Source organism: Heterodontus francisci, chromosome 3, assembly GCF_036365525.1.
Source record: "Heterodontus francisci isolate sHetFra1 chromosome 3, sHetFra1.hap1, whole genome shotgun sequence".
NCBI classification, from domain to species: domain Eukaryota; kingdom Metazoa; phylum Chordata; class Chondrichthyes; order Heterodontiformes; family Heterodontidae; genus Heterodontus; species Heterodontus francisci.
Window position 1 is genome coordinate 36,397,123 of NC_090373.1, and position 11,844 is coordinate 36,408,966.

At 44.0% G+C, this 11,844-nt stretch overlaps 1 protein-coding gene across 2 annotated transcripts in view; it reads right to left on the minus strand.

Moving 5' to 3' along the window:
- Window positions 1-1,433, minus strand: part of fam83b (family with sequence similarity 83 member B) — a 46,207-nt gene extending 44,774 nt beyond the window's left edge. Inside the window, exons 1-2 of one of the 2 annotated variants that reach the window (XM_068017346.1) lie at window positions 1,282-1,433; window positions 22-173 (exon numbers count right to left, since the gene is read on the minus strand). The gene's annotated coding sequence lies outside the window, so the exon portion shown is untranslated. Of the gene's footprint in view, window positions 1-21; window positions 174-681; window positions 937-1,281 lie in introns of those variants that run through there. The other variant, XM_068017337.1, reaches the window with a different exon arrangement.
- Between the last annotated feature and the right edge of the window lie 10,411 nt (window positions 1,434-11,844).

The following is an 11,844-nucleotide window of genomic DNA, read 5'->3' on the forward strand; positions in this document are numbered from 1 at the left end:
GCAGGTTTGAAATTTCAGTACCTGTTTGAAGCATATGTGGAGTTTCAGCGAGAGGATTCTATGTTGAATGTACATCAATCAACAAGTGTACCAACTTTCAGCCTCTTACAGATCACTGGGATACAGCTGGCCACAGCAGGACTGCGGAGGTAGGGCTCGGGAACAAAAAAGTGCTGTCAAACAAAAAAAAGTAATCCTGATTTAGCAAAAATTGCAAATAAAGTAATACTGTCTGTGGCTTTGTTATAAACTGGTTACACGGCAAAGACCTCTCATACTAAAACCATTGTTATCAAAAGATATTTTTGAACAATTATCTGTAATAATGCCATACTGTTTAAGCTGAGCTGAAGCGCAACACAAGAAATGGCTTGCTCTCCGCCCACACTCGGAGCTGCAAAGGAACTGGAGCTGTTTGCTTAGACTAGCTGAATTGACCCGAGTATCTGCTCTGACACACCTATTATACTCTTTTTTTTAAATTGGTATTTCAATTCCGTACGCCATTTTGCAAATTAAATAGATGAATTTTGGTTTGAAATGGATCAAAAGGTGAACTGTCATTTAATCACAAAAATAGTCAGAAAATAAGTAATTGACCACTGCCGGCCTATTAGCAACATGACCAGAACTAGCAGGTGAAAGGTTTAAAAGAGTAAGTTAGTTGAAATATCTACTTACTTTGTGCAGCAGCTTTGGGAGCACGGCCCTAATGATTTGGTTACAGTTTACCTAACTCTCTTTTCAGGGTGTTAAAACAACCAGTTCAACCTTGCTGTCTCAGTGTTTTCAGTGGCGGGCTGCAAACTGAAAGATTTAGCAACGACGTAAACAGGGAACGGCCCTCGAGTACAGGGCGTGGAAACGAGTTCTGACATGCAACCGTATGTCAACCATTACCTGATACTAAACCAAAGATTATGCAAAAACCTGTTTCATTCTGTGAACCACCCTTCCTTTTCATTGATGCCATGAGCTATGGAGGTATTTTCCAAAAACAATCAGGGAAGAATATGGGGTAAAGTTTTATATAAAAATTATATCAAATAATTTTTGCCCAGATTTACTTCCCACTCAGTCAATCATTGGTGGGATTGTACAATGTCGACTACACTTCAAAAGTATTCCGTCGGTTATAAAGTGCTTCGAGTCTTCTGTTAGTCGTAAAAAGTGCTATAAAAATTGTTAGTCGTAAAAAGTGCTATAAAAATGCAATTTTAAAAAAAACCTGGTCCCTGCCACCTGTGTATAAAAGTGCTGCAATATGCAGGAGCAATTTACCAGACTCATCGAGATTCTATTCAGCAGGTGCTACATTATCACCATCCCCCAGTCTCACAAACACCGATTGAGAGTTTTTGCAAGATATCGTTTCCTCTGCTCCAGTATCAGAACCATTTCTTCTGTCAACATTTGGTCACTGAAGCTGTTGCTTTTCCTCTACTGCCAAAATGAATTGCCTTTTTATCAATCATTGTTTTGAGTTCTCCTGGTGGGTCCCACTGACAGACTGACTCATCTTTCTCCACCAGAGAATTGGACTTTGCCTGGGTTGCCTGAGCTAGAGTTTTAAAACTTGGAATATCTCTAACACTGGATTCAGCTCTTATGGAGTTATTTCCCCAGGGTTCGTATGCAGCATTCTTTCTTGACGCCAGGCCACCCGCCTGGATCTCATCTTAACAATTGTGATTTGGGAGTTTTAATGAGTAGATGAGGTAAGGTCAGCGTCTCATGCCATTGTAAGAAGATGGTTTCCTTATGCCACCTGAGGGAGGTGGGGAGGGGAGTGACATTTCATTGTGTTGGCCCAAATAAGTGGAAGCCTCCAGCTCCAATATCAAAGGCTGGTATCTATTCAAGATAATTCTCCACCCTACTCGATTATACTTTTCAAATGGAAAGTAAAATTGGATGGGGTATAAAGAGGCAGCTGATCAATCCCATCCATTTCCCATTAGGTGGGTTTGGTTAAAGCGACCCCAGAGAGTGAGCTCCGTTCCAGCAGGCAACAACATGAAATTACTGACATGACAAGAGTCTGAACCAGCTCAACTATGTGCAAAAGCAAGTTTACTTTTGGGGAGTAAAAAGGGGCATCTTTATTGTTTGTCATAGCCAAGGTATGTAAGAAAATTGGGAGAACCATACACTGTTCACTCATATATATGTAAAACAAAACTATTGTTGGTTAGCAGTTGTGCCTTGTCTCAACAGATAAATCAACTTGTCCTGCTCTTCTTTGAAATTGTGCCACTTGAGAGCACAGACAGGTCTTCGGTTTTACATCTCAGCTGAAAGACATATGCAGATTACACCATAACTTGATAAAAATGACATAAAATACTATGTAGGTAACTTCCCTTAAAAGTAAAATGTAATCTGTTTTTTGTTAACTCATTTATTACCAATTCACATTCCATTTATTTCCAACACTTTAATAAGATGTAAACTCTTCATATTTCATCAACATCATCACCCTCTATAAAAACAAAGGTGACCGCGGTGACTGCAACAACTACCGTGGAATCTCCCTGCTCAGCATAGTGGGGAAAGTCTTTGCTCGAGTCGCTCTGAACAGGCTCCAGAAGCTGGCCGAGCGCGTCTACCCTGAGGCACAGTGTGGCTTTCGTGCAGAGAGATCGACTATTGACATGCTGTTCTCCCTTCGTCAGATACAGGAGAAATGCCGTGAACAACAGATGCCCCTCTACATTGCTTTCATTGATCTCACCAAAGCCTTTGACCTCGTCAGCAGACGTGGTCTCTTCAGACTACTAGAAAAGATCGGATGTCCACCAAAGCTACTAAGTATCATCACCTCATTCCATGACAATATGAAAGGCACAATTCAACATGGTGGCTCCTCATCAGAGCCCTTTCCTATCCTGAGTGGTGTGAAACAGGGCTGTGTTCTCGCACCCACACTTTTTGGGATTTTCTTCTCCCTGCTGCTTTCACATGCGTTCAAATCCTCTGAAGAAGGAATTTTCCTCCACACAAGATCAGGGGGCAGGTTGTTCAACCTTGCCCGTCTAAGAGCGAAGTCCAAAGTACGGAAAGTCCTCATCAGAGAACTCCTCTTTGCTGACGATGCTGCTTTAACATCTCACACTGAAGAATGCCTGCAGAGTCTCATCGACAGGTTTGCGTCTGCCTGCAATGAATTTGGCCTAACCATCAGCCTCAAGAAAACGAACATCATGGGGCAGGATGTCAGAAATGCTCCATCCATCAATATTGGCGACCACGCTCTGGAAGTGGTTCAAGAGTTCACCTACCTAGGCTCAACTATCACCAGTAACCTGTCTCTAGATGCAGAAATCAACAAGCGCATGGGTAAGGCTTCCACTGCTATGTCCAGACTGGCCAAGAGAGTGTGGGAAAATGGCGCACTGACACGGAACACAAAAGTCCGAGTGTATCAGGCCTGTGTCCTCAGTACCTTGCTCTACGGCAGCGAGGCCTGGACAACGTATGCCAGCCAAGAGCGACGTCTCAATTCATTCCATCTTCGCTGCCTTCGGAGAATACTTGGCATCAGGTGGCAGGACTATATCTCCAACACAGAAGTCCTTGAAGCGGCCAACACCCCCAGCTTATACACACTACTGAGTCAGCGGCGCTTGAGATGGCTTGGCCATGTGAGCCGCATGGAAGATGGCAGGATCCCCAAAGACACATTGTACAGCGAGCTCGCCACTGGTATCAGACCCACCGGCCGTCCATGTCTCCGTTATAAAGACGTCTGCAAACGCGACATGAAATCGTGTGACATTGATCACAAGTCGTGGGAGTCAGTTGCCAGCATTCGCCAGAGCTGGCGGGCAGCCATAAAGACAGGGCTAAATTGTGGCGAGTCGAAGAGACTTAGTAGTTGGCAGGAAAAAAGACAGAGGCGCAAGGGGAGAGCCAACTGTGCAACAGCCCCAACAAACAAATTTCTCTGCAGCACCTGTGGAAGAGCCTGTCACTCCAGAATTGGCCTTTATAGCCACTCCAGGCGCTGCTTCACAAACCACTGACCACCTCCAGGCGCGTATTCATTGTCTCTCGAGATAAGGAGGCCCAAAAGAAAAGAATAAGATGTAAACTCTTCATATTTCAATGCACATGATAACTGGAACCCTCCGCTCAACACCCCTCCCCTGGCTTCCTATCCTCACAAACATCACTTGCCCACACATCCGCCGACTGACGAAAACCCACAAGCTGACTAAAACCATCCATGCTGCACCTCGCTAACCGTTCCATTATGACATGTTCAATAAACCTACTGCCCACCTTCCATCTCAGTGCCCCATTTGGAGCAACCTTCCTGAGCAAGATCGACCAGCAGACATCCTTTGGATCAAGGAATGTGAAACATGGGAAGGTACTAACAAGTTCCTTGTGACAAACCCCATCTTTCAAATGGCAGGCTTTGAACTACCATGAATAAACAGGTTCAGGACAAGCCAGAGCCCCTGCACAGTCAACCTCCACTGCTGGGACCTCAGTACAAACCCTTTGTGCATCTTTGGAGAGACACACAAACAATGCTGCACATTACCGAGCAGTGTCCCCTCTACAGACTAAGTGGTGGACTAATTACTTTAAATTCAGCAAATGAGGAGACTATCGCTTGGCTCCAGGGATTTGCATTCACTAAATAAAAATAATAATGATCATATTTCATTGCAATTTGTATAGAATTTCTACACATAATTTCATTAGTTTCACATTCATTTCTTCATTTGGGACCAAAGTCTCCAAACCTATGCCACCATGATACATTCTATTACATGTTATAATCCTTCTGTATTTGTATCCTACAATTTGCTGTGAGCAATATCAGAGGAGAACTGCAAGGATATGTAAAATAAGCTTGTATCTCACAGTCGATCAAACTCCAAATGGCCTTTGAAATGTCACACTTTAAAAAGGAAAAAGAAAGGCCTGAGAGAGTTTTATGTTTCTTAGACTTTGGATCTCATTAAAGTGATCAAAAGAATTTCTTTCCTTCTTTTGGGCCTCCTTATCTCGAGAGACAATGGATACGCGCCTGGAGGTGGTCAGTGGTTTGTGAAGCAGCGCCTGGAGTGACTATAAAGGCCAATTCTGGAGTGACAGGCTCTTCCACAGGTGCTGCAGAGAAATTTGTTTGTCGGGGCTGTTGCACAGTTGGCTCTCCCCTTGCGCCTCTGTCTTTTTTCCTGCCAACTACTAAGTCTCTTCGACTCGCCACAATTTAGCCCTGCCTTTCTGGCTGCCCGCCAGCTCTGGCGAACGCTGGCAATTGACTCCCACGACTTGTGATCAATGTCACAGGATTTCATGTCGCGTTTGCAGACGTCTTTAAAGCGGAGACGTGGACGGCCGGTGGGTCTGATACCAGTGGCGAGCTCGCTGTACAATGTGTCTTTGGGGATCCTGCCATCTTCCATGCGGCTCACATGGCCAAGCCATCTCAAGCGCCGCTGACTCAGTAGTGTGTATAAGCTGGGGATGTTGGCCGCCTCGAGGACTTCTGTGTTGGAGATACGGTCCTCCGGAGGCAGCGAAGATGGAATGAATTGAGACGTCGCTCTTGGCTGGCATACATTGTCCAGGCCTCGCCGCCATAGAGCAAGGTACTGAGGACACAGGCTTGATACACTTGGACTTTTGTGTTCCGTGTCAGTGTGCCATTTTCCCACACTCTCTTGGCCAGTCTGGACAAAGCAGTGGAAGCCTTACCCATGCGCTTGTTGATTTCTGCATCTAGAGACAGGTTACTGGTGATAGTTGAGCCTAGGTAGGTGAACTCTTGAACCACTTCCAGAGCGTAGTCGCCAATATTGATGGATGGAGCATTTCTGACGTCCTGACCCATGATGTTCGTTTTCTTGAAGCTGATGGTTAGGCCAAATTCATTGCAGGCAGATGCAAACCTGTCGATGAGACTCTGCAGGCACTCTTCAGTGTGAGATGTTAAAGCAGCATCGTCAGCAAAGAGGAGTTCCCTGATGAGGACTTTCCGTACTTTGGACTTCGCTCTTAGATGGGCAAGGTTGAACAACCTGCCCCCTGATCTTGTGTGGAGGAAAATTCCTTCTTCAGAGGACTTGAACGCATGTGAAAGCAGCAGGGAGAAGAAAATCCCAAAAAGTGTGGGTGCGAGAACACAGCCCTGTTTCACGCCACTCAGGATAGGAAAGGGCTCTGATGAGGAGCCACCATGTTGAATTGTGCCTTTCATATTGTCATGGAATGAGGTGATGATACTTAGTAGCTTTGGTGGACATCCGATCTTTTCTAGTAGTCTGAAGAGACCATGTCTGCTGACGAGGTCAGAGGCTTTGGTGAGATCAATGAAAGCAACGTAGAGGGGCATCTACATCGTTGTTCACGGCATTTTTCCTGTATCTGACGAAGGGAGAACAGCATGTCAACGGTCGATCTCTCTGCACGAAAGCCACACTGTGCCTCAGGGTAGACGCGCTCGGCCAGCTTCTGGAGCCTGTTCAGCACGACTCGAGCAAAGACTTTCCCCACTATGCTGAGCAGGGAGATTCCACGGTAGTTGTTGCAGTCACCGCGGTCACCTTTGTTTTTATAGAGGGTGATGATATTGGCATCGCGCATGTCCTGTGGTACTGTTCCCTCGTCCCAGCACAGTCAAAGCAGTTCATGTAGTGCTGAGAGTATAGCAGGCTTGGCACTCTTGATTATTTCAGGGGTAATGCTGTCCTTCCCAGGGGCTTTTCCGCTGGCTGAGAGAGTTTTATGTTTCTTAGACTTTGGATCTCATTAAAGTGAACAAAAGAATACACTGAAAGAATCATGTAACAATCTTCCCAGCCTGTGGACAAACTTGAAGTTTCTGTTACACATAACAGACAAGCTTTGTGTGCTGATCAGTGCAGGACCCCAGTGGAGCTGTCTATTTCTCTCTCTTCCACCGCACCCCCCCCCCCCTTCCAGGTATACTGCAAGCGTCAAATCCTGCCTAAGCCTATCATCGCTACAGACAGAGACCCCAGGGGAGAAAGCCACATACGTCACTGTTTCCAAGAAAACCCTGAACCAGGTGGACCAGCTGCAAGTGCTCTTCCACCAGCCAGGAACTTCAGGATCACGACTTCAGCTGGAAGACAACTGAATTACCAGACCCCACAGACTATATATTGTTTTTATTTGTTCTGGACTCTAATCGAGCCAAACTATTCTTCATCATTCTGTAATTTATTTGTGTGTGTGTGATTCTCGTGTGAGTGTGTGTGTGTGTGAAAGTTGGAGCGTAGTTTATTATTTTCATTTAGATCAGGTTTTAATTTTAAATACAATAAATTAACCTCTTTCTTGTTTAAACTCAAGAAAATCTGTCCGATTAGTTCTTTTATGATCATAGCACATAAAGGGTTATACACACACTGAATTGGTAAACAAACACATCCACTGTTAATTCACATGCACAGGAATAAACCTTGTTGCGATCAAACAAGGAGAGGGACAAGAGGGGGGCCTTTTGACCCCCTCCTCACCTGGTCGTAATAAGATATATCTTCAAAAATTCATTCAGCATAAAAACCTAGGTTTTAATAGTTTATTTGAGGCTAGAAATTAATATGAAGCTAATAGCAAACAATTAACAGCCTTGTCTGCTATTTCATGCAAGGTGTTAGCCCATTTATCTTAATGCATTAAACATTTGGCTGTAATTATCACCTACAGAAATTCCAGTTTGCTCCCCTTCTCTCCGCAATGCATTGACATCTATTTAGATATTGGCATCCGTGCTGCATTGTCCTATACTCTTATGCATTATTCTGCCTTTCAAAATTGTGGCTGCATCTCAAAGTTTCAATCCTGTGTTGACAAAAAAAAGGTAGTTGCCATGAACAGACTGGATTTCCCATGACCTATAGCTTATGCATGCGGTAAATGGCACAGCGTGTCACAAAATTACAGTGGCATTTTTATTATGGCATGATGCATCAGACACCACACGAGCTATCCACTAGACTCTTCTGTCTTCTGTGGAATGTGATAGATTTCACACTGTCAAACTGTAGGATTCAGACTAAAATTTACCAGATTTATTGTCAAGTATGAAATTTACACATAGGCAGAAGAATAAAACAAGACTAATCTGCAGTTCTTCATTATGGGGAATGGTGAAAAGGTCCAGAGCAGATCTTGTATGTCATAATCCACCTGCCATCCATTCAAGGAGCTCCTCTTCTTCACAGCAACTTCCATAGGCGGTTTACTATTGATGGCTACAATTATCCTGTGAGAAACGAAATAAAGTGTTAAACACAAAGGTCAATGAGAACTATGTGCAATGACAGAAAAAAACAAAAAACAAAAGGTAGAGAAAATCAGATCAGAAATAGCCTGAAAACAACAAAATGTTTTTCCCTACACTGCTTTGTTCATTGTTCCTGAACATGATCTTTGAAAGGATATGGATGGCCCAATTCCTCTCAGTCTAATGCCCAGAACAGGGCAGACACAGCACATTCAGCTGAAGCAAATTGTCTTTAACTGGCTAAAGGAAACGTTGGTCCTTTAGAGGATGAGAAGGGGAATTTAGTCATGGGATATGATGAAATGGCCGAGGCATTGAACAGGTATTTTGTATCAGTCTTCACAGTGGAGGACATTAATAACATGCCAGTAATTGACAAAGACACGAACGTAGGTGAGGACCTGGAAACAATCATTATTACGGAAGAGGTAGTGTTGGGCAAGCTAATGGAGCAAAGGATTGATAAGTCTCCTGGCCCTGATGGAATGCATCCCAGGGTACTAAAAGAGATGGCGGGAGAAATAGCAGGTGCACTGGCGGTAATTTTCCAAAATTCGCTGGACTCTGGGGTAGTCCCAGCAGATTGGAAAACAGCAGATGTGACGCCTCTGTTTAAAAAGGGAGGTAGACAAAAGATGGGGAATTATAGACCGGTTAGCTTAACCTCTGTAGTGGGGAAGATGCTTGAGTCTATTATCAAGGAAGAAATAGCAGGGCATCTCGATAGAAATTGTCCCGTTGGGCAGACGCAGCATGGGTTCATGAAGGGCAGGTCATGCTTGACAAATCTTTTGGAATTCTATGATGACATTACGAGCAAGGTGGACAATGGGGACCCAGTGGATGTGGTGTACCTAGATTTCCAAAAGGCCTTCGACAAGGTGTCGCACAAGAGGCTGCTGCATAAGATAAGGATGCATGGTGTTAGGGGTAAAGTATTAGCATGGATAGAGGATTGGTTGACTAACAGGAAGCAGAGAGTGGGGATAAATGAGTGCTATTCTGGTGGGCAATCAGTCACTAGTGGTGTGCCTCAGGGATCGGTGTTGGGATCGCAATTATTTACAATTTATATAGATGATTTGGAGTTGGGGACCACGTGTAGGGTGTCAAAGTTTGCAGATGACACTAAGATGAGTTGCAGAGCAAAGTGTGCAGATGATTGTGAAACTTTGCAGAGGAACATAGATACATTGAGTGAGTGGGCAAAGGTCTGGCAGATGGAATACAATGTTAATAAATGTGAAGTCATTCATTTCGGTAGGAGTAACAGTAAAAAGGATTATTATTTGAATGGTAAAAAATTACAGCATGCTGCTATGCAGAGGGACCTGGGTGTCCTTGTGCATGAATCGCAGAAGGTTAGTCTGCAGTACAGCAAGTAATTAGGAAGACAAATGGAATTTTGTCCTTCATTGCTAAAAGGATTGAGTTTAAAAGCAGAGAGGTTATGTTGCAGCTGTATAAGGTACTGGTGAGGCCGCACCTGGAGTACTGTGTGCAGTTTTGGTCTCCTTACTTGAGAAAGACTTGACACTGGAGAGGGTGCAGAGGAGGTTCACTAGGTTGATTTCGGAGTTGAGGGGGTTGGCTTATGAGGAGAGACTGAGTAGATTGGGATTATATTCATTGGAATTCAGAAGAATGAGGGGGGATCTTATAGAAACATATAAAAGTATGAAGGGAATAGATAAGATACAAGTAGAGAGGATGTTTCCACTGGCAGGTGAAGCCAGGACAAGAGGGCATAGCCTCAAGATTAGAGGGAGCAGATTTAGGACTGAATTAAGAAGGAACTTCTTCACCCAGAGGGTTGTTAATCTATGGAATTCCTTGCCCAGTGAAGTAGTTGACGCTTCTTCAGTAAACGTTTTTAAAGCTAAGGTAGATATCTTTTTGAACAATTAAGGAATTAAGGGATACGGTGAGAGCGCGGGTAAGTGGATCTGAGTCCACGAAAAGATCAGCCATGATCTTATTGAATGGCGGAGCAGGCTCGAGGGGCCGGACGGCCTACTCCTGCTCCTAGTTCTTATGACCTTCTTTACATTTGCATGGATTAACATCTTAAAGTGTATTGACAAATCATCGTAATCTTATATAGTAAATTTATGACTAATGGTAATAATATCAAACAATGGAAACCAGTTCCGGTATTTGAGACCCCTGGAAAGGTAGAAATCATAGAAACCATAGAAAAATTACAACACAGAAGGAGGCCATTCAGCCCATCGTGTCTGCGCCGGCCAAAAAATGTAGCCGCCCAATGTAATCCCACCTTCCAGCAACTGGTCCGTAGCCTTGCAGGTTACAGCACTTCAGGTGCATGTCCAGGTACCTTTTAAATGAGTTGAGGGTTTTTGCTTCCACCACCGATCCGGGCAGTGAATTCCAGACACCCACCACCCTCTGGGTGAAAAAGTTTTTCCTCATGTACCCTCTAATCCTTCTACCAATCATCTTAAATCTGTGCCTCCTGGTAATTGATCTCTCCGCTAGGGGAAACAGGTCCTACTCTTTCTAGGCCCCTCATAATTTTGTGCACCTCAATTAATTCACCCCTCAGCCTCCTCTGTTCTAAGGAAAACAACCCCAACCTATCCAATCTTTCCTCATAGCTGTAACTTTCAAGTCCTGGTAACATTCTTGTAAATCTCCTCTGTACTCTCTCCACAGCAATTATGTCCTTTCTGTAATGTGGTGACCAGAACTGTATGCAATACTCCAACTGTGGACTAACCAGTGTTTTATACAGTTCCAGCATTACATCCTTGCTTTTGTATTCTATACCTTGGCTAATAAATGAAAACATTCCATATGCCTGCTTCACCACTCTATCCACCTGTCCTGCCATACATTCCAAGGTCTCTCAATTCTTCTACCCCTCTCAATATCCTCCCGTTTATTGTGTATTCCCTCGCTTTATTTACCCTCCCCAAATGCATTACCTCACACTTCTCTGGATTGAATTCCAATTGCCACCTTTCCGCCCACTCAACCAAACCACTGATATCATTCTGGAGTCTACGGCTATCGTATATCAACTACACGATCAATTTTTGTGTCGTCAGCAAATTTCGCAATCATGCCTCCCACATTTAAGTCCAAATCATTAATATATACCACAAACAGCAAGGGTCCCAACATTGAGCCCTGTGGAACGGCACTGGAAACAGCTTTCCATTCACAAAAACATCCGTCGACTACTATCCTTTATTTCATGTCACCGAGCCACTCCTGGATCCAACCTGCCACATTCCCCTGTATACCATGGGCTTATATTATACTGACCAGTCTGCTATGTGGGATTTGGTGAAATGCCTTACTAAAATCCATGTAGACCACATCCACTGGACTACCCCCTTCAATCCCCTTTGTTACTTCCTCAAAAAACTCAATCAAGTTAGTAAGACATGACCTTCCCTTAACAAATCCATGCTGATTATCCCTGATCAATCCGTACCTTTCTAAGTAGCAGTTTATCCTGTCCCTCAGAATTGATTCTAATAATTTACCCACCATCAAGGTCAGACTGTCCGGCCTATAATTATTTGGCCTAACCCTCGAAC